The 21,713-nt window shown below is 39.3% G+C and overlaps 1 protein-coding gene and 1 long non-coding RNA gene across 3 annotated transcripts in view; one reads left to right on the top strand and one right to left on the bottom strand.

The window, feature by feature from the left end:
• Nucleotides 1-1,791: 1,791 nt before the first annotated feature.
• Nucleotides 1,792-20,277, bottom strand: LOC125694848 (uncharacterized). 2 transcript variants are annotated; one of them, XR_007377735.1, is made up of 5 exons: nucleotides 20,178-20,277; nucleotides 18,930-19,006; nucleotides 4,316-4,408; nucleotides 2,465-3,686; nucleotides 1,792-1,844 (listed from the first exon to the last, which is right to left on the bottom strand). It is a non-coding gene; the product is annotated as an uncharacterized LOC125694848 (long non-coding RNA). The 2 variants fall into 2 exon arrangements; XR_007377734.1 differs by lacking the exon at nucleotides 1,792-1,844 and having other exon boundaries at nucleotides 1,927-3,686.
• Nucleotides 20,278-20,447: 170 nt separating this feature from the next.
• BRSK2 (BR serine/threonine kinase 2) overlaps nucleotides 20,448-21,713 on the top strand; it is a 304,802-nt gene continuing 303,536 nt past the window's right edge. The window contains exons 1-2 of the mRNA XM_048948874.1: nucleotides 20,448-20,620; nucleotides 21,028-21,121. The gene's annotated coding sequence lies outside the window, so the exon portion shown is untranslated. The remainder of the gene's footprint in view (nucleotides 20,621-21,027; nucleotides 21,122-21,713) is intronic.

Genomic DNA, 21,713 nt, shown 5'->3' with positions numbered 1-21,713 from the left:
GTAGGAAAAGAAGATATTGTAAATAAACTTGTATCCCTTCAAAGGCTGAGTGTCATAGAATCACAGAATGGCTTAGGTTGAAAAGGACCTTCAACCCACTGTTGTGGGCAGCATCACCACCCACCAGATGAGAATGCCCAGGGCCCCATCCTGCCTGGCCTTGCACACCTCCAGGAACAGGGTGTCCACAGCTTCTCTGGGCAGCCTATGCCAGTGCTTCATCAGTCTCCAAGTAAAGAATTTCTTCCTAACATCCAATCTAAATATCCACTTTCAGTTTAAATCTGCTCCCCTTTGTCCCATTGCTATCATACTCACGAGTCATTCAGCATTGTATCTGCAGTGAGGACATTATATATGTTATTGACCCTACTCAAAGGGAAGTTTGATGGCAATTTGGTACAATTTTCTCAATATTTTCCAGGACTACTGTAGAAGAAAACAATTACATTCATATTTTTTACTGTGAAATAAAGGAGATTCACATATGAACACGGTGCTTCATTATAAGGTAAATGTGTGATGTGCAGGTGGCCTAATCACTGATATCAAGTGGGAGCTGCCAACAGGCACCTTCATTACAATTGGCAGAGTAAGTTTTCCCTGCTGCCAAAGTACAAGCACAACACTACACAGGTCTAAATACCAAGCTGTATGTACAGGATAGGACAGCACAGCACAGGCCGGCACTTTCTCAGGTTAACAGTCACATCGATCACTAACTCATTAAAGCATTGGCCTTCTGGTTAGGATCAGAGCAGAAGTAGGTGTGCACATGAATCCTCATGAGACCTCATATATACCTCAAGTTGTCTGCAAGAACGTACCTGGAAAGAATGAATAAGAACAAGAAGTAACAAACAGAATCAGGGTACAAAAGAAACAAGGAGGATTTAAAAAGCCAGTCTTCATCATTACATGTAAAATTTTCAGATGATTAAAATTAATGTTCAAAAGTAGCTGTTTTAAATGTGGTTTTAGTTGAAGTGATATTGAATTGCAAATAAAGGAAAGGATTACATAATGTACAGGTAGAACATGTCCGTGTAACACACACACACACACCTGTCTCAAGTCACCTCCTGCTCAGCTTCTTTGCTGCTTATGGTATTGTGTAGCAGGTTCTGGTGCACATGGTATCTTCAATGGAAAGGTGTTATCACTTGACTGTAATTGCAGAGGCTTTCCAGGCAGGAATTCAGTCTTGTAGCTACATTCAGAGCATGAAAAAATGTGTGAATTAAAAATACAACGTTGCTTTTTTGTGTGTGAAAATTAAGCATATAATTTTCTTTTATTTTCCTAAAACAAAGATAGGAAAAACGGAAACATAGGTTTATCTGAGCCTTGTGTATATCATTTGTAATGGCAGCAAAGTATAAAAAGGGCAGTTCTGCGTATGTTATTTTTTGGCTCATTCTGATTCTTTAACCGGAGTCTAACAGACAAACCTTGTATCTGTATCACTGGTAAATACTATTATTGAAACAATTTATCAAAAACAGTGAAACGTTTCCATTCTGTGAAGAGTTTACCACATTTTTAGGTGTTGTATGAAGTCAAAATTTTTATTAAAAATGGATTTGCAAGCTGCTATGCTGCCACTGGCTCCTACAGAAGCCTATAAAGTTTTACATATGCCACCCTCAGACTTGGAGTGTGCTACGTAGGACAGCAGCTGAAGCTGATGGAAAAGATCCGACGAAAAATAAGAGCAACAGAGCTATCTACCCCACTGAAAATCTACCCCAACTGACCCTTCCCCATGGATTTTTGTGGTCATGTTTCATTTTCACCTTTGTCCGCAGTGAACAGTTGCTTCTCTCCTGACTTTCCCTGTGGCACTGGGCAAGAAAAATGAAAGACTATCAGTCTGGCATGGCACAGCCTCAGTACTCAAGGAAGCGCAAGGTAACACGGTTCAAATCACTTTGACACAAGTGCCCCCATACAGGCAGTTCACCTCTCAGTGTTATCTAATTACAATATTACCTAAGGGTCTCTATTTAGATTAGCTCTTAATTGCACAAATCATTTTCTCTGACTAAGCCCTTTTTATGTGTGCGTTAAGTGTTCTGATGGATGGTGTTGATCCTGGATAAGAAATCTCTACTCTTAGCCTTTTGTCACCAATTCTTTTTTGCAAGGGTATATTCCCCACCTCCACCCTACTCTTATAGCTATACACAGTATCATTTCCTCCCTCTGTTCTGAAAAAGGATTCAAGGGAAAAAACAACAACTACAACAACAAACCACCACCAAAACCAAATAAATGCTCTCCAGTATCAAAAGAAATGCTTTTTTAGTATTACTGCTTTGTTATTCAGTTGGGGAACTGACATACAAAGATTAAGTGAGTTGCCAGAGGAAAAGGAGGAAGGATGCAGGAAGAAAATTCAGTTCCTCTGAGTCGCAGTTCAGCATCTTAAACAGAAACCTTCTTTGTTCCGACTTCACCTTACCTCTGAGTGTTGCCCAATCTCTTTATGCTCAAACTTTCCTCTTCTAGGCTGTATCTCTTCTCATTTCAAAGGGAGACTTTCTTGTCACACAGGGCAGGTATGAAGGAGATTAAGGGGTTGTTCTAGCCTTTTCATCTCTGGAATTTTTCTTCACTGCCACTACTGCAAGCTGCTGCATACATCACTGCTGAAAATGATGTCCTGGAATTACAGCTTTCCCTTTGCTGCTGTAGATTTTTTTTTTCTCCCTGTATCGTATTTGCTCAGAGTACTGCTTGTTTGCTAGCTCCTGCCTGGCAAGCATCATCTGCTTGCTTTGTGCATAAATGCCAGGGATAATTCTGAAGGCTCAGCATGATTACCAGTTGGCCAGCTGCCACATTGGTCTTTAGGATTTAATTTTCCATCCACAAACTGGCATTTATTTATTTATTTGTATTTTTTAAAAGTTCCTGTGGCTGTTGTCTCTCAATATACGAACAGAAGATTTCAGCCAAGTGTAAATATGCACTGTCTGAATTAATGTCCAGTAATGAAAGCCCTCCATAACCAACCTAAGAAAAGGTACTAAACTCTCCTACTTATTTAAATTCCTCCAATCTCTTCCTCAAAGTCTGGAGAAAAGATGGATGCAGTGAGATTCACAGGTGGAAAAAGAAGCTGGCAGACTAGCAGGGATGGACATTCCAGGATCAAGTACTGCACACATTACCACTTTCACTCAGTTTAGCACAAACCACAATTTTTTTTGTCTCATTTGTCTGAATCAGAGAATTCTCTGTTGAGCTTTTGCTACACATGGTGATCTATGAGGGCTGCTCCAAAAACAGTGCCTCCCTTTTTGTTATGTTGGCCCATGACATCAGAGGTGCGTGTTGGTGGCATGGCAGTAGATGTTGAACCTTCTCACCAGTTTGTGACAATTTTAGAGAATCCATGTGTTAGAATAACTGATGAGGTTTCCCAATCCAGCTCAAAGCTTTCCTTGTTTTCTTTTGCTATTGCTACCAAATGTCATTTCCAGGGCAGAGCTTCCATTAACTCAACACACTTACACATAAATCCAGTGTGTTGTACCTCCACAAATGTACTGTCCCTGTGTGAAAAGACTTGTAACAAGGTGTGTGCACACCCATGCCAAGCATCTCACTCTTCATTCTCAGTTGCTGAGGTACTCCAGTGATATCAAAGATCCTGATTTTGTTGCTGTTTGGTTACAACACTACGGAAAAGAAAAGGAGAAGAAAAAGCAGGCATTAATGAGCCTGAGTAAAACAGGAGAATTTTATTCAGCTGTAATATATGTTTTTGTCTGATTGAGTTTAGAAGATGAACAGTATTGATGCTGTGCTACTTTCCTTCCTCTCTTTCTTTCTGCTTGCTGGTAACCTGTCTCCATGTTGTTTGAAACCAATTAGCGGCTGTACAGCATTACAGAACCAGTAACATGACTGCCCAAAGATCTTCACTGTCTCTGCAGATTCTCCTTCACTACTGTTACATAATCCCTTCCTTTTGGATGAGTTATTCTTCCATTTTATGCTGTTCTAGCATGAAATTACAAAGCCCCATGCTGCAAATTAGATCCCTGTAGGGATATCAGATGTATCGGTAAAGGCAACTTCAACTGCCCACAAAAAAACTGCCTTCCTAAATGCTACAGAAAACTGCCTCCTGAAAGAGACTGTCCATTCATCCTGCAGGGGAAATGAGGCAATAGGGACATACAAGATTGTGGCATGTTTTGCACTGTAAAGACTGAACTTGTCAGCCTTGTTTTCAGTGTGCAAAATCCTTATTGTTTTCAATAAGTTTGGGATATGCAGCAACTCTGCATGTAAAGTGACTCACTTCTATTAAAATATCTTTGAACAATGGTCCTTTAAAGCATCTCACTAAGACGGCTGCAGGGAGAGAGGAGTTCCAGAAACGTGCAGTGAATATCTATGGAAAGAAAACATAGTTAGGAGGACATGAGGTCATGTCCCAGCTCATTTTAACTCGTACAGGATTTGCTCATCACAGCTAAGGTTCGCTAAAGTGGCACTCCACCAGCTACATAAAACCCAAGGGAGACTAAGGAGAGTGATAATCACTGAAAAACCCTGCTAATGACTCCTCACATGGCTTTAGGATTGATGCCTCTTGAAAACTCCGTGTGGCTGTTTCAGAAGTGCAGCCTCCTCCCTGCCTGCGTTGTATACTGATGCAGGAGAGTAAGACAAACTCCTATAAGACAGCAATGGGTGAATTTTACAGCGGATGAAAAGGTTCAGCTTTCAAAACAGAAAGGAGGTGCTCCTTGGACCACAGCGACTTGTCATAATATTGGAAAAGAAATATTTAAACTCAATATCAGTTCATCTATTGGAATTGCTAGAACAGAAAGCTAAAATTCTAATCTGCTATTTGAAAAAAAAAAAAAAAAACTGTAAAGCCAAAGAGTACCACCAGAGCCAAACTGGGCCTGGTACATTTACAGGAGTATTCAGAAATAAAATTCTGAAATAAAATGCATGGAAGAATACTAAGGAAACACATATTTTAAACTCATTTCTTATTCAACAAAATGACTGCTTATGTCAAAAGGAAGAAGTTAAGGGAGGGAAACCAAAATTTGTCCCTGCATTCATTTCTTGCTCCACTTTCTTCAGATAAGCACCAAATCAACTTTGTGCTCATCAAGAGCTAACAACAATATAGAGATGGATAATTTCTGCTGATTATAGTAAAAAAAAATAATTATACATAAACAGTATAGAATTTTTTTTCCCCAAAATATTTAGTTTTAAAACATTTCAAACTTCTTAACCACAAAAGTAGAAAGCCTTGAGGAGGCATTTCTTTTTCCTCTGTCTCCAGACCCATTTCTCCTCTGCCCACCTCCTCAGTGCTTCACCATATTCATTCAGAGAACAGCAGGAGGGAGAATCAAACAGAAAAATCACATTGTTCTGCTTTCCCTTTTATCACATTCAACACTTGACCCAAGCAATCAGGAAGCAATTAAAAGCTTCTGTTTCAACTCCCCATCCTGCTCAAATTCTTGTTCTCATTTTGTTTGTCTGAAACTTTGCTCTTTAAAGAGCTCGTCAGTGCATGCGAGTGTGTGTGCACTTACAGATATACGTATGACCTTGTTCTTTCTATCGAGTGATATTATAAAATGTCTTTCAATTTCTAACAGGGTTCAGTCATCTTTGTAACAACACGTCCTTTAACAAAATTCTCAACCTTAATGCTCTTCAAAACGCCTCTAATGCTTTCTAATTTACTGACATTTTCCCTGAGCCCCTCATCAATTTGACTATTCAAATTGCTAACACTGCTAATAGTTCCTCTGTCTCCAGCAGACCCACTGTAGACCTTGAAATCCCTCTGCTGTCTCTGCAGACAAGAACACATCTGGTTTTGCATCCACACCGTGCTGGATCAGAGTATTTAATAGCCTGGCAGCAGTGTCTCATCACCATGCAGTATGATGATTAACGGCTTCATTTTCACCATTGCTATCCAGAAGAGCCTCTCACAGGGCCATTTCCTCCCCTCGCTTCTATCTTACAGTGGTGTAATTCCACTGATTTCAGTATACAGAGAACAGCATGAGCACAAGAGTCTGTATTTCTAAGGGGTTTGTGGAGAAGATTTTGAGAAATGTTTGGAGCTGGATGCCAAATTGCCTTTGAAAAAGTCCAGATGTCTGTACTTTGGGGGAGATTTGAAGGGGAAGCAGATGCAAGCTGACCTGTCTTCAGAAAAAAGACCAAATTTTCAAAATGACCCAGTGTGTGTTCTGCTGGGACTTCAGAGCTGAATGCACTGAACCAAGCTAGGCAGGACCTTGCGGCACATCAGCTGAATTGTGCTAATTGCTCTTACCCAGTGGTATATCACAGACATTTGAAAATGCCCAATCTATCAGGGCAGTTCAGGCCTTGGAATGCTTTGCACTCCAAATTTCTAGACAGAGCTCCCACACAGGGGCTGATTTTTAGTGGCTCACCTGGAAATTTCTCAGCTGACATCTGTGATAGTACACACACAACTAGCAAATGACAGGTGAGTTTCCTAAAAGAGACCTTTCTGCTTGTACATGAACAACAAAGGTATGGACTAGATCTGATGACATTGCCACAGATAGTGAAAATAACCACACAAACTCAAGAGACCCGAAGGTCTGCAGCAGATAGCTAGGACAGCTGTTGTGAAACAGCAATGCTTCAGGGAAGATTTCCTTCAGAGGAGCAGCCCAGCAATTAGAGTATGAGAAACTTGTTAAAGATTCCTAAAGTCTATATCTTAACCACAAACCTCTCATTAACAGATTTATTTAAACTTTTCCAGACCTTGTTTTCCTTGTTGGTGAATCTGCAGCTGTGTTACCCATCTTCCTAGGGTGATGTAATTAGCTTACCTTTACAAAACGATTTTTGGTGCTGTAAGGGAAATTAATAATGACCAGGAGCATTTTCTGCATATCTGAGAATGTGGGATACTTCATTCTAGTTTTCATGGAACACTAGAGGTGAACCAGATCCAGATGACAGCATAAGTGAGTTTTTCAGGCTGTTTTGTTATCTGCACGTTCTGCAAAATTGGGATAATAATAATTACTGAGCAGCTCAAATGAGGGGTCTCACTGCCTCTGGAGCTATGAATACTCAGTAAAAGTTAAACTGAGATCTGAGATGGTCCAAGGCAAACAGAAGTCCACCCTTCTGAACAGAGTCTGCTCCTTGAAAAGTACTTCTGCTTCTGTGAAAAAAAAACAAGTTCAGAGGCAGATCCACAAATAAAATGCCAGTATTGAGTTCCATGTTTCCACCCAGGTAGCTTTCTGAGAAAGACAAAACATTATTTCCAAGTTCTGATGACTTCTAAAGTGAACTCTGTTTCTCCATTTGCATTAATTTGATATTAAAAGTAGCTCCTGCATGCATAAGGGCCGAGTGAAGAGGGAGGCATTTTTCTTTTCTGTTCTATCATCTCTGGAGACCTCCTACAACCACAGTGCCTTTTCAAACAAACTCCGAGCAACATTTTAAAAGCTTATTCTCACACTAGAAGTACTCAACATAAAATACGAACTTTTGTTAAAATAAAAAAAAAAGAAATGAATCAATATTTAAAGCTTTTGATATTGCAATAGTATTACTGTAAAGTCCTGATTCATGCCCCTTATTCTGAAAGGAGAAAAGACATGTTTCCCTACAGCTTTGCATTGGCCACGCTCAGATTGTTTCTCTACAGATGTGAGGAGATTGTCTGGTGTTTGGAAATCGGACCATAATCCTCAAAGGCTTTTAGCTGATGTAGTGGAGCAGGCTGGCTGAACGCTGTTGTGGATCTTGGCAGATAAATAAATGTGAATATCATAAATGAGTTTGTCAGTCAGAGGAAGTGAAAGCAAAGAGGAAATCTTACTATCTGCAAAAACCTAATGGGAAGGATTAAAGAAAGTATGCCCTCCATTCTCAAACTGGGGGACAGCAACCCTGTTATGAGATAAAAGATGTTGAGGACATCAGCTTACCAGCTTCCAGCACTTTCTGCTGCAGTTGCCTCCCATGCTGGCATTTGCCAATATGGGTCCCTGCAACCATGGTTTTACTGTGCTCCTCCACCTGCATAGCCCAGTTCTCTCTCATCATCCAACACAGATGAAGATCCAGTTCCTCCATTGCCCTGGCCACCTTCTCCAAAGCACACCCCAAGATCTCTATCCAGCCTCTGTCTAGAGGCATCCCAAAGGGACTGCGATCCTGTGTCTCCTCTACGTGAGAAGCGTCCAGCAAAATTTAAGTTCCCCACTATAACCTGATTCCTTTCCAGGGAGCTTTCAAAGTTAAAAGTTGACTTGTCTGCCAGAGCCCAATCAAAAAACAATTTACTGTTCTTCCTTTACATACCTTTTTTTTTTTTTTTTTTAAACTCCCTGATTAGAACATCTCCCTGGTACACCTTGTCTTCATAAACAGTGCCATTTCACAGTTAAAATCTTCTGTCTGATTTTAGTGAAGACAGTTAAACCATGATATGAATCATCTGAAAGAAGGCTGCACCTCTGTTTTGTTCTATCTCATGCCCATTTTATTCCTGGCAGTCTTTGCTTACATAAACAGGAAAAAAACTTGTTGATCTTCCTCAACTGTATTTCCACATTTCTAGAGAATTATAAATTGACAAGTGTGGCCTTTTGACCAGCTCACTTTCCCTTGCAGACATTTTCTCAGTTCCTTTTTGCCTTTGAGACCTTGTGCACTCAAGCTATTTTCAATGTCTGCTTCACAGTCAGCTCAACTGATTCGGCATTTCAGGCTTCACAGCTCCTTGCCCATATCCTGACTCAGGAGTCCAGACCTTAGAACACTGGCCTAAAAATTATGAGTTCACACAGGAATTACCTGTTTCATATTCTGTCTCTGGTCTATCCCTAGCTCAGCATAGTTTCACGTCATCATTCTTGCTATGCTCCTTAAAATAACCTTATTTCTTCCATCTGTGAAATAGGACTAACAGGAATAACTTAGAAAAAGTGGACTCTGCCTTGACATTAACAAGCAGAAGGATTCTTGTACCGATTACACATCCTGAGCTATGAACACACTGGCAAGTGTGCATCCCAGACAAATAACAGTCTCAGAAAAAGATGCTGTCAGATCTGTCTCGTGTACAGACCGCTTTGATGAGAAACATCTCTGCATAAATTTCAACAGAAAGACGAAGAGAGGACCAGTTCTGTTATATCAGACAAGAGCGACAATGGGCACTTGCAGTTTAGCAAGCCTAGTCTACACAGGAAACTAAAGTAATTCTAAATTAATGTGACTAATTAGCAGCCTTAGATAACATAATTGCTATGCAGAAGTTCCCAGTTTTAGTTAGCATTCTATATTAACTACTATGTAATTATTAAGGCACCAACCTCAGCACCAGCAACTTAATTATCTTTATATCACTGCAGTCTCAAGCATGAATGCTGATGATTAATAAAACATAATTATTTACATTGTAATTGTGGCATTTTAATTAAACTGAAAATGCACTTCGTTTGCTTTTTGCCACAGTGCTAATTTTTTAAATTAAGGTCAAATACTTTCATCAAGCTTCTTTTTTTTTTATCCTTAATTGCAAGTTAGATAGACTGATCTCTTGTCATCTTAAGAAACCATTGTGACTGTTGGTGACAAATGAGTCCTGGGGTAACAAAACAGCCTCATTGCTCTGGAGTCGTGTAGCCCCAGTGCTAATAAACCATGCCTTGATAATTTGTATTTCTCTGATGTAATTCCTGTGTGTGTAAACCCCACTTAATTTTTTTTGGAGTTAGACTTTCCTAGGATTTAGTTTGCTATAACTTACATTATGACACTCCTTAGAAGGCTCCATTGAGACCAAAGATTATAAAGACCAACCAGACCAAAGGTAAAAAGGGAAATGTTGGCTCATGGAAGTAGAAGTCTCCTCATTGTCACATACTGTGTCACTGCCAGAGCCAGGAATACAGCAGAGTCCACGCAGCTCCTCTGCTTCTTAGTTCTCATTGCTCCTCAAGTTAACAAGTTTAGAAATGCCAACTGTGTGATGCGTGGAGGCAGACTCCTAGCCCCTATTTTCAAATTATTACTGGGGATCCCTGCCTTAGTGATAAGAAAAGGTTGGGGTTTTTAATGTGTTTTTGTAACTCCTCTGACCTGAGAAGGCATCTTTATGCTAGTTACTTACACCAGCATAAGACTAGTTTGTTCCAGGATTAATAGCTTTCCTTTGAGTGCAGTTAAGTATTGTTATGTAGTTGAAGAATGATTTTCCCTGCCATTGCTCAGAAAAAAAATCATTGTAAATTTTCAGCAACAGGAGCAAATTCTGCCCCAGTTTTTGCTCTCTGAGGGACTTATAATACTAGCCATCCGAAACTTTATAGGTGAGCTTCAGTGTATTTTTAAAATAATATATATATATATATATATATATATATATATATATATATATATATATATATATTTTCCAGAATATGACTTAAGATACCAATGTGTTTGCCTTGGGAGGAAATAGTGAGAAGTATTATCTAGTCCATTTTAGGGATTATTCTCAGTTGTGCTTGCTGCATGCTATATCTTCTAAGTTACAGGACTGGAAGCCCAGAGGTGACATGGCTGAGCATTGCATCAAAAGCCAGATTTTAGGGGAGCAAAGTGAGACAGGATTTGTCACGTAGACTGTCTGAAAGCCATGACAGACCCAAAATGAAGACTGGAAAAGATCCAGGGGGAAAGAAATCTGACTGCTTAAGAAATAAATGAGTTATGGAAAGAAAGATGCTTAGGGCTGCTCTACTTAAAACAGAAGCAAGAAATCAGCAGACTTTGAAAGCTAAAGGAGGTTGTGTAGAAAGCACACATGAAAGCTGAGAAGGGAAGAGAAGAAAATGTTGTAACTGTAGTACCACTTAAGTGTGATGTAATCTTTAGCCTGGGCAAATCCAGGGTTTATGGATCTGTTCAGCTCAGTAGAGAAATAGTGAAGCAACTAACAGCCAAGAAAGGGGCAACCAGTTGCTTGTCTGTAGAAATAGTGCTGGTAGCTCTGAAGCTGTCTGTTTAACACTTGATGAAATTGAAAAAGCTCTCATTTTAAAGGGAAAAAAAAGTCTGTACCTACCATTTCTAGATTTTACAGTGCCCTCGTTGAAAGACTAACACCCAAATCTTTTCCTTATGTAGGAAGAGAGCAGAGGAAAAGAAAGCAACACGATACAAGGGCAGATCAACAGGTAACAGGAAGGATAAGCCAGCCTTATGTGAGAAAACTCAGTTCTTTCCATCCACATTCAAATTCTCTACATTTAAAAATCCTCATTTTATAAGATGCAATTAGCAGTAATTTCTCCGTTGATTCTTCAGCTGTTGTAACTTCTATGAAGCTGCTGTGGACTTACATAAGCAAAAGAAGAATCACAAAGCCTCTTACTCTAGGGATCACTTGCCTATTGTTTTTGCTGCAGATCTCTTAAACTCTGGAGATTATTCTTCAGTTACTTAAGCATTCTGGCTGAATTTCAAGACATTGTAATAATGAGCAGGGTAAGGACAGGGGATTTATAGGCATTAAGAGAAGCACTTTCATTTTGTCCCGAAACATACATATAAATTTGAGGATGGTAGTTTGATTCCTGAAGCTATGGGAGGCTTTGAGAACGACAGTACTTGCCAAGACAACAGAGCTGATTTATGCCAGTTAAGGGCTGGGCCACATTCCTAGCACAGCATAGCCACCGTGAAAGTGTCCCACATGATGGCCTCATTAGCTTGGAAAGATGCCAGCTGAAATCTACTGCATAGGTAAAATAGAAAGATGCTAAAGTTTTCCTCAATCAGATTTATTATCCATATTTTCCTCTATATCACATGATGAAGAGTGTGACTCTTTCAGAGGTAACCCCTGTCATAGTAATCCCTGCTTCCATCACTTGCAGATTACTTAGCTGTGTTACCCTTTGCATGGGGCTTTACCTTAATGCCCCTGGGAAACTGAAGCAGAGAAAGAAGTCTACAAGCAATTTTTAAAGTAGCATCATGATAAAAATATTATACCAATAATTCTGGATCTGTAGCAGCTGCTACTAGGTTTTTAGATGGAATTTAAAATGCTAGAATCAATCTAAAAATCTCTAAATTTATGAGATATGGTTACCAGAGGGACTGCCCCTTGATTCCTTCGCAGCTTTCCTGATGGAGATTTCTAGGGGTGCTTCAGAGGGAATTGTCAGAGTATAAATAAAAGAGGTCATGGATTGAATGTCTTTCACAGAAATAGGGTGAGGGCTGCGGATACCTGGACAGTGTCTGCATTTTGTAGAAGAAAAAGGAATTGGTTAGAGCAGTTTTAGTACAACTTATAAATACCTATAGTGCATAGGGTAGAAATGAACAGCAAAGCATAAGCCTCTCTGTGCAGCAACTTTTATGAACTTATATCCATGTCATTTCTGCTGTGTTTAATGCATTAGGGCAAGAGTAATGTTTCTCTGGCACAAAGCAGTTGCAGTGGTTTTCATACAGCATTATGGGATCTCATTCCATACACACAAACACCTGGGTGCCACAACTGCCTCAGCTCCATCCTGAGTCCCTCTCCTCATGGAAAACAGGTATGGCTTGCCCCACTACAATTTCTAGCCATCAGCTACAACACTGGGGGCATTCTGCAATTGCTGCAAATGAAGGGTGGCCAAACTTGTTTCTTACAGTGGCATGCTGTAACCTTGGTATATTCTTTAGACCTACTCTAGGGAGTTATGAATCATGCCATGATGAAAGCACCATGCTTATAGATGATAAACAGGAGAATGGGGTATACAGACTGCTCTGCTTGGCTTGCTTGTATTGAAATGTGCAAGCAATGGGCCCAATCAGTACACTGGGCCCAATCCATTTTCACCCAAAAAATACCCATTTAACTTCTGTGGATCCAGATCACACCCACTGAAAAGGACAGCCATACCAAAATTCAAACTGGCTAGATGTTGACAATTTCAGTATAGAATAATATGATGAAGCAGGTGGAGTTAAGGAAGCATGATTTCCATGCAATGAATTATACAGATCTTGAATGTTTTGCATAATTGCTCAATGTTTGCCTATTACTTCCATCTGAAGAGCTTTTTATTATGACTACTTGCACCCCCACGTTGTCTTTGATATAGCGTTTGATATGTAATACTTCTAATTCTGAAAAAATTAAATAAGTGATCCCATTATATCATTGGGAATATTCACCTTCCACTTCACAGAGTTTCTTCTTCAGAAGAAACATTGGAAAAGGTCTCAAGATTCATGTTTCATTAAACAAATAAATACAAAGACAGTCATACTAAAATTGCATGCAATATTAAGCCACATCTCGCTTGAGAATAAACAATATTAGGCTTTGATATAAACCATTAGCAATCAGATGAGTATGCACAGTGCCATTTATTTCATACACAATAACTTTTGTCTTAGTTTTCTTCATCAACTCTTCCTTGTTGAACTCACATGCAAAATGGAAAAGAAAAATGCAGCTGATCAGCCACAGAGTACCCTGAGTTGCAGGGGACTCCCAAGGAACACTGAGTCCAACCACCAGCTCCACACAGGACCACTCAAAATTCAAACCATATGTGTGACAGCATTATCCAAACACTCCTTGAACTCTAGCAGCTTCACCATCTCTGTAGCCCTCCTTTGGAGGCTCTTTAACAGTTTTATACCCTTTTTATATTTTGGCACCCAAACTGCAGCCAGTGCTGGAGGTGAGGCCACACTGCTCAGAGCAAAGTGGGACAATCCTTTCCCTTCCCTGGTGGCAGGGCTGAGCCTGGTGCATCCAGGGTACAGTTGGCTTTATGGGCTGCCAACGCACACTGCTGGTTCTCATTCAAGTTGCCATCAACTGGAACCCTTCGCTATAGTAGCAGGGGAGTTAAGAGATCTGTCTTGTTTTAATATCTTTAATAAATAACCCCTCTATGTTCTTTATAAGTAAACAGCAATTCTTTGTTCGTTATATATATGTCAGTTTGAATCTCATGGCTTTTACCTGGTTCCTCAAAATATTCCCCCATTTGCTGCCTAGGCTAGAAGGTAAGTAGTGGATGTTATGAAGAAGAGGGAATGGGTTCATGCCTAAGGAAATCAAGAATACCCCAGAAAACCATATTTTTTCCCTGTGACAGTCCTCAGATAGCATGCTGCAAGATAAGAAGGCACATGTTTGATGTGGGTTCATAAATTACTTCCTACTTCTTAAGTATCTGATCAGATGTGCTAAGTACTTGCAGCTAAAATTAGCATCAGTGAAAACTATTTAATTTATAAAGCCCAACACAAAATGAATAAACAATTTGCATCTAAATCACTGTCTCAATTTCCATCTGGAGAATGCAAATAAAAATAAATGCTGCTGGAGAAAAGCATGAAGTACTGGCATGGTACTGTAATGGGTGCCATAGACAGCAAAACCTAAAGGGAAATAATTCTATTTTTATGAGGATTTGATTAATATTCAGTAAATACCCAACTTTCTGGCCTATGAGCAATGAGAATAAAATTAATGTTTGTTAGCTAAAAGTCTCAAGCATTAAAAGTCTTATGGTTACCTGGAAAAACTGAATTGGGATTGTGTTACACTATAATCAGCTTAAATTCAGAAACTTCCCAAATTTAAGTTGTCTGGCTTCCCAACATTATGGTGGATCTAGTGCTATTTGTGGGAAGCACTGCAAATACATTGCTCAGTACAATCTTAAAACACTGCTATTTTTAAAAAATAAGAACTCAGCCTCTATGCACTGCGTAAAAAGACTCCATGTATCATCCCCAAACTTACAGCACATAAGCCCTGAATGAATTTTCTGGTAACTTACAAGTAAATCCATTAAGTAGATTAAGTTAAATTAATTAAAAACAGGACTCTACTAGAGATCTATCATCTGCAACACTTCTGAAATGGACTTGAATAACCTTCCTAACAAATAACAGATACTTCCAACTTTTCAGATATCAAAAAATTACCAAAATCCCCCCTTTGAAGACATTAAATGAAGGTCAGCAATTGTTATGATTATTTAGGCTGGTGACAAGCCTGAGTCAAGTTAGTATGTGTCAGCATCTGAGGAGATCAAGCAAAGGAAAATGAAGGAGTTTAAATGTCTTAGCCTGAGCAGGGAAAAGCAACTATAAAACTGTTCATTGGCATGAAGACTCAGGAGAGTAACAAACTTGCAATTTAAGTGATGATTAAGCTGAATAGCGACTGCCAGGAGGACACAGCAAGCTCTGTCATCAGGGGAAAAGAAACAAAATCACAGCCTAAGAGACTGACAGCTCCTCGTACGAATATCCTCGTATTCTCTTTTCTGTATCCCCAGAAGAGCTGGGAGCAATGCAGGCATCCTCAGAGCATGTTGGAGGAGGTAAAACCTAGGTTAAGCACCACATCTGAAATGAATGTCCCTGGAGTGGCATCTAAGTACTGTCCCTGTGTGGAAATTGCTTTAAGAAATTGCTCTAACCACTTCATTCGAAGTTCATACTTAAATACATTACTGAAATTGTATCCCTGATTCTCTGGATTCCAAGCACTTTCTCACCTTCAAAATCTCTGACTTCACCCTTCTCACTCAGTTTCTCTTTAAGGCGCCTTGAGACTAACGCACAGTGAAGGTGACAATCTTCCTAGAAAGACTATAGGACTCCAGTCTACCCTGGAATTTCCCCATTTGACTGCATACAAGGAAGCCACTTTAGTACCAGTTTGTGGACTGGAGCTGGAAATACCATTTCTTTCACATAGCAAACCCAGATGCTTCTGTGCTTGCCTCTTTCTGCCACATAGATCAGTGGTTACTGATGAAGTCAGGCATTTTTACAGACCAGTTCTAATCCTGAAAGTGTGTCAAAATTCCCTTAAGTGAGATCAGTGGCTGCACAGGTTCATGGAGAGAGTTTGTATACAAACACTAAATCAGTGGGATTCCCACAAATGCAAAATGCAAAAATGCATTGTATTGGGTATTAGGTTACATCCCTGTAAGTCATCCATTTTCACTGAACTTATACTCCCATAAAGCAACACCACCATCTACAGCCCAAACATCAGACTCTCCACCATATGCTAGCTGCACCTCTCTCTGCCCTATCCTAAAAACATCATTGGACACAAGATGTCATTACACCTAAAAGTCACAGACTTCTTTTGAAAATATACAATGTAATGTTAATTTTCATTACCTTAAGAGCTTGATGTGGAAAAAAATTAAAAGAAAAAAATTAACAATTATTTTAAAGGATGATTTTTTTTTTCTGTTTTCATCCCTCAATCTGACTTCCACAGCACAACGCTTTCCATGAAATGCCTGCATGCATTGTAAGCAGAACTTTTAGCTCTAGAACAATCCAAGTTTCTCAGAAATTGATATTTCTATGGACAAAAAAATACCTCTTTTAGCAAGGTGAAACCCTACTGTGAATGGACACCAGCAGAGAAAAAAAAAGTTTCATTGCAGTTATTTCTGGTGATTAATTCTCATTTTGGTTCCTTGTCCTTGTGTTGCCAACCACACTGTGTCTTTGGTAGGCTGAAAGGGATGTTTCCCCTTAGATCACAAAGTTGGGCAGTGAGCTGCATGGTACAGTTAAAAGAACTACGGTCTCCACAGTGACAGGTATAAGAAAGCTAAAGCCTCGTTATTTGCAGACTATAGAAGTTGAAGGGAAGTAAGAAAAACCCTCAGATGCAATTCTGTCCCATAGCCTTGACCCATTCTTCCCAAAAATGGTAAACCCAGTTTTGACTTCTCATGCGTGCTAGAAGGCCATTACAGCTTTTTCTTGTACCAGCTTAGTCCAGCTGTTACAGGGAACTGCAAAAGCTTTGATAGTGATTAACTGAGTGTATTGCCTGTAATCCTGCCTGTGCCTGTTCATGCACCATGTTTCGTCACAGATGTAGAGTTACACAGAATAATGCATACAAACTGTTCATAAGATGCAGTCACTAAGTTACTTGTTCACAGCATCAGGACCAAGATACTGGCTTACAGCTTTGGCATTAGCCCCACCAGGAAAGCTGAACTGCCTCTGTTCAAGTCTTCTGCCATGTGTTACCACACGATTAACAAACTCACCATGAAAGAACACTTACACGTTCTTCTGAAATATTTCAGGGAACTGGGGGTAATAGCCATTCAAATTGTAACACAAAGTATACTAATGTGTGAATTTACTGGTGACTTTGCTCTAAGAACTCTATGTTTTTACTGGACAGAGGAGTTTCTTTCAGCAAAGGGACACAGAAAGCTTAATAAGTTCTCACTTCTAATAATGTGGTCTGTGAGGTCAGTGGTATTGATACTAACTTACACTAGCTGAAGAACTGAGCTTGTCTGTGTATATTTCTAGGCTTTTACAGAATTCATCTAGAGCTATACATTACATATATACTGAAAGAAGTTAGAATCGATAAAAACTGCCAGTTTCACATTGCCAGTGCAGCAGTGTGATTGACAGTGAGTTCTGTAACCACAGGAATATGTTGTGCAAACACCTTAGCAATCAACAGAGAAGACCCAGAAGAATTTTGAAGGTGTCATTTGAAGAGGCTCCACTCCCTGAGTGTCACAGGCATAAGCCAGAGGACGTTCTGTCCTGTTTTAGTACTGGAGTCATTGCCTGTATCTCCTCTGCACATACCCTACCCTTGTAGGCTAGGAGAACACAGTCAGTGTCAGTCATTTGCAGTCAGGCAAATGCAGCTTCCCGATGTTACCTGCTGTAAAACCTGCCTGCAGTTTGAGATGAGAACCTACCTGCCCCATCTGCTTTCAGCAGACTTAAAACTTTGCCACGGTGACCACTAGAGGGAAGTCATATACATTTGCACTAGGTGCCTTATGAATAAGGGAGTGGATTAAGATGCAAAAGAAGGAAAAAAGCAGTCTGATGTACATAGAGGAAGTACCAGACCTCATGAATGTGTGTTGCACTCTCCAGAAACTAAATCAGGTGCCACTGTATGAGGGATCATTTGCTGCTATTTTCTTGTGAGATCCAAATCTATTGGCCAGCCAAGAGAAGCACCTAAGAGACTCCATGTCTGAAGTTTGTCATGTGTATTTGTTTTTAAGACCATGCTTTTGACAATTCAGAACACAAAGGTAACATGGCATATTCTTTTCTGCAGTTGTAAGGGTAGTTGGGAATAGCTTAAATGCACTGTACCATCACTAATGCTGGCAGAGCTACTGACATGATTTCTGCATGAGAAGGCAGGAAGTTTTTGACACGTAATTACACAAATCTTTACAGGTGGGATGGAAATTTTTTTTAAAGTGATCTTAATATTCAGACATCTGACTTAAGTTCATACACAGAGTTGAGCTGTCAAAAAGCTAGCCAGAAGTCTGTCATATATAAATAGGTACATATTGCAGAAGAATCTCTCAAACAGTAGGATTCAGAGTAGTTTGTCAACAGATCTAAATATTTCCCTATCTTTGTAAGTCATATTCTCTGGCTTACTATGCACCCCTGCATCTGTCACCTTGGGCTCTCTGCAGAGTGCTTACAAGTAAGAAGAAGCTTCAACTGTTGCAATAGCCAGCACATTTTTTCCATTGTGAGAATAAGGACAGCATCTTCACCTTTTTGGCTTTCAGCTTCCTCCTGACTTTGTTTTACAGCAAATTGGTTTCTTGCCTCCTTCGAGAGTCAGGCTTGCTTTCACATCACTGATACATCATATTGACTTTAAAACCTACACTAAGTCACAAAATTTTAGGAGAAGGTTTTTTTTTTGCCCTTCTACATTCCAAGACTTCATAGTTTTTGAGAATAAATAAAGAAAAGAAAACACGAACAAAAAAACAACCCTGTTTCAATTGTAGATAGGTAAATAATTCTCTCTCTTCTTACCACATCTTTACCTTTGAAAACTGGAAAGAGTCATTGCTAGGTGAAGGATCATTTCATGTGTGTTCAGCTCTTAGTCAGGTTTGGACCCCTATATCAAGTTGTACCATAAAAGTTAATGATCTGTAAATTGCTGACATGAAAACATACATGCAGTAAGAATTCCCTTTTTTTAAAGTGTACTTTTAATTAAAAATGTTAATCAAGACTGAAACAATTTTAAGATCAGGTCACAACTGTACCACCACTGATGTTACTTTACTTGAAATATTTTTTAAAAGCCTGTTTATACACAATCAGACCTAGTCCTCAGACTTTCAAGAGATACATAACACTATCCCTATCTAAGTTCATTTCAGGTATTTTGCACACTTCCTGCATTTCAACTTTCATTACTAACTCTTTTCATGCAATTTTCATACTCTTCATTTAAGGCTTTTTTTTTTTCTTATTAAAAGTGGGAAAAATGGAAAAACCAATGACATATCTCCTCTATGTTCTCTCTTCTCCTGTGCATTGCAAGTCCTAGGACTACTAGTATCAGTTGCTATGATTTATCTACTAGGGTGAAGTTGTTCTGACCTGCAGTAACGAAGTACATCATTGTTGACTCGCATGTTATAAAAATGATGCACAATACTTGCTTCTGAAAATCAGAATAAACCTTTTATGCAGCTCTTTGTCAATTCTACAAATGGTTGCAGTTAATCGATGCTATAAAGCTTTCCTTCAGGCACTGGTATTCAGTTTTCATACTGGAAAACATAGCTTGAGTCTAACATTTTAAATAAAGATGGTGTTACCTAACGAAATACTTGGGGTTTGAAAATGCCCAGTGCTGTAAAGCTATGAAACTACTCTTGGTATTTAGGAACACCTTTTGAAGCTCTGTGGAAAGAGACACTATACAGACACTGTTTTGTTCCTGTTCTTACAGACACTTTTAATTTGATCAGGGGTCACGTTACTCATTGGAATATCCACATAATTTTCATTAACGCTGATGTTTACAACCTTACGAAGGCACAAATTGAATTACCAAATTTTTTTATTAACAAGTGTCATGCAATTGTTGCCATAGGGAAGCTCAGGAGACTTCACCTTGCAATAACAAACACTATAAATTTAGCAGAACTTTCCCAGAAAATATATAATCATTTAATTTTGCATTTCACATGTGTAACACAAGTATAGCAGGGTACAGAAAATAAAGACTCAAGTACAACAGCTATATGCACAGGAAAAAAACAAAAACAACTTACCTTCAGCAAGCCTCAGAAGTACACAAAGATCTCTAGCAAAATCCACTAACCTTCCCTGCCAACCCTCAAATGAGCTCTTGGAATTGGTGCCTCCTGACCCCACCCCTTCCAGTCACTCAATTGCATTGCATGTATCTGAGCTCCCCTGTATTGGCCCTGCCTTCCCACCATGTCCTCAATTATTGGTTTAAGCTGTGATTTAGCATTTCTGCTACAATATATTTGCCATTCTGAAATCAACTTATTCTATCTTAGGAGCTATGAAAAAAAAAAAGGTAGAGGAAAAGAAATTTTCCTAAGCAATGACAAACCACATGGGAATCCTGCAGGCTTTTTGTTTGAGGTTTTAATAGTGAATCCCTATCTAGGAACTTTAAATCATATTCTGATATATAGAAAGTAGGGAAGATATTTGGAAATTTCCTTCTAAAAAGCTCTTAAAGGTACAGTATTGCATCCTTATTCTTACCCATATTCTCAGTATTTCTCAAAGTTCTGAACACACAAAAAGGAGTGATATAGAGAACAGGTGTAAGAAGATCATGGTAGGAAAGATAGAGGGAAAAAAATCACAAAAAAAACAAAACTTATGTGACTCTCTTGTTACAGTACACACTGTGCTGTGTCTGCAGCAAGCCCGTGCCTAGTGGGCACAATCTATCCTTAAGTGTGTGTGACCTACTAACTACAGTGAAAAAAGAGCAGGTGATCTGATTCACTGCTTCTCTAAGAGAATAACTTTCACCTTAGTACGAGAAATTTCAAGGCAGCACTCATTCTAATGCACGTGCTGCTACTTGCATGGGTTTTGTGGACCATTCTTCAGAGCATTCACTTACCAGTTTTTCAGCAAAAACGTTCAGAAGTTCAGCAGAGAACTGACCATATCGACAAGGACCATTCTTCAGTCCAGCCATTGGAGTGGGTTTTGTTCCCATTTCCAGGTAGGTGAAAAACAAACGTAGAAAATAATTTCTGCGAAACCATTTGAAGAGCTCAAACGTTTCAGTGATCCTTTCCAAAGAGCTCATTGTAAAGACTACAGTAGGCAAGTTAGAAATATTTCCTGAAAAGGGAGAAAATGAAGAAAATGAAACTAAAGGCAAATAATGAGACCTCAGATCTTTTAATTTTGGGCTATCTAAGTTTAGCTAATTTAAACAGGTGCAATGTTTAAAAGGGCAGGGGCTCTGAAGGTTTTAGTAACGGGCCTCTGGCAGCAGAGTAGCAAATATGTTTAACATGTAAACTCAGTAGTTGGTTTGGGAATTCCTGGTCGGAGTGACTTGCCCAAGCTCCCCCTGTAAATCAAAAGCAAAACCTGTGGGACAGAGTCCTACTTTCTAAAGTTTGTTTATGCAACCGATTTGTACCACTTTCTTCCTGTTCCAGCTGAATCATTTAATCGCTAGAATGTCATAGTTTTGTTTCAGCATTTTTTATCAGCAGCGGGTGGGGATTTAAAAAAAGCTCTTCACTTTTCACTTCTGGTCATCCTGGTAACTTTCATCTGTGCATTGCTTTATTTTGCTGAAG

Source organism: Lagopus muta, chromosome 6 (genome assembly GCF_023343835.1).
Source record: "Lagopus muta isolate bLagMut1 chromosome 6, bLagMut1 primary, whole genome shotgun sequence".
Lineage (NCBI taxonomy): Eukaryota > Metazoa > Chordata > Aves > Galliformes > Phasianidae > Lagopus > Lagopus muta.
Note: the sequence above shows the minus strand (reverse complement) of the source record. Positions and strands in the feature narration are given on the sequence as shown.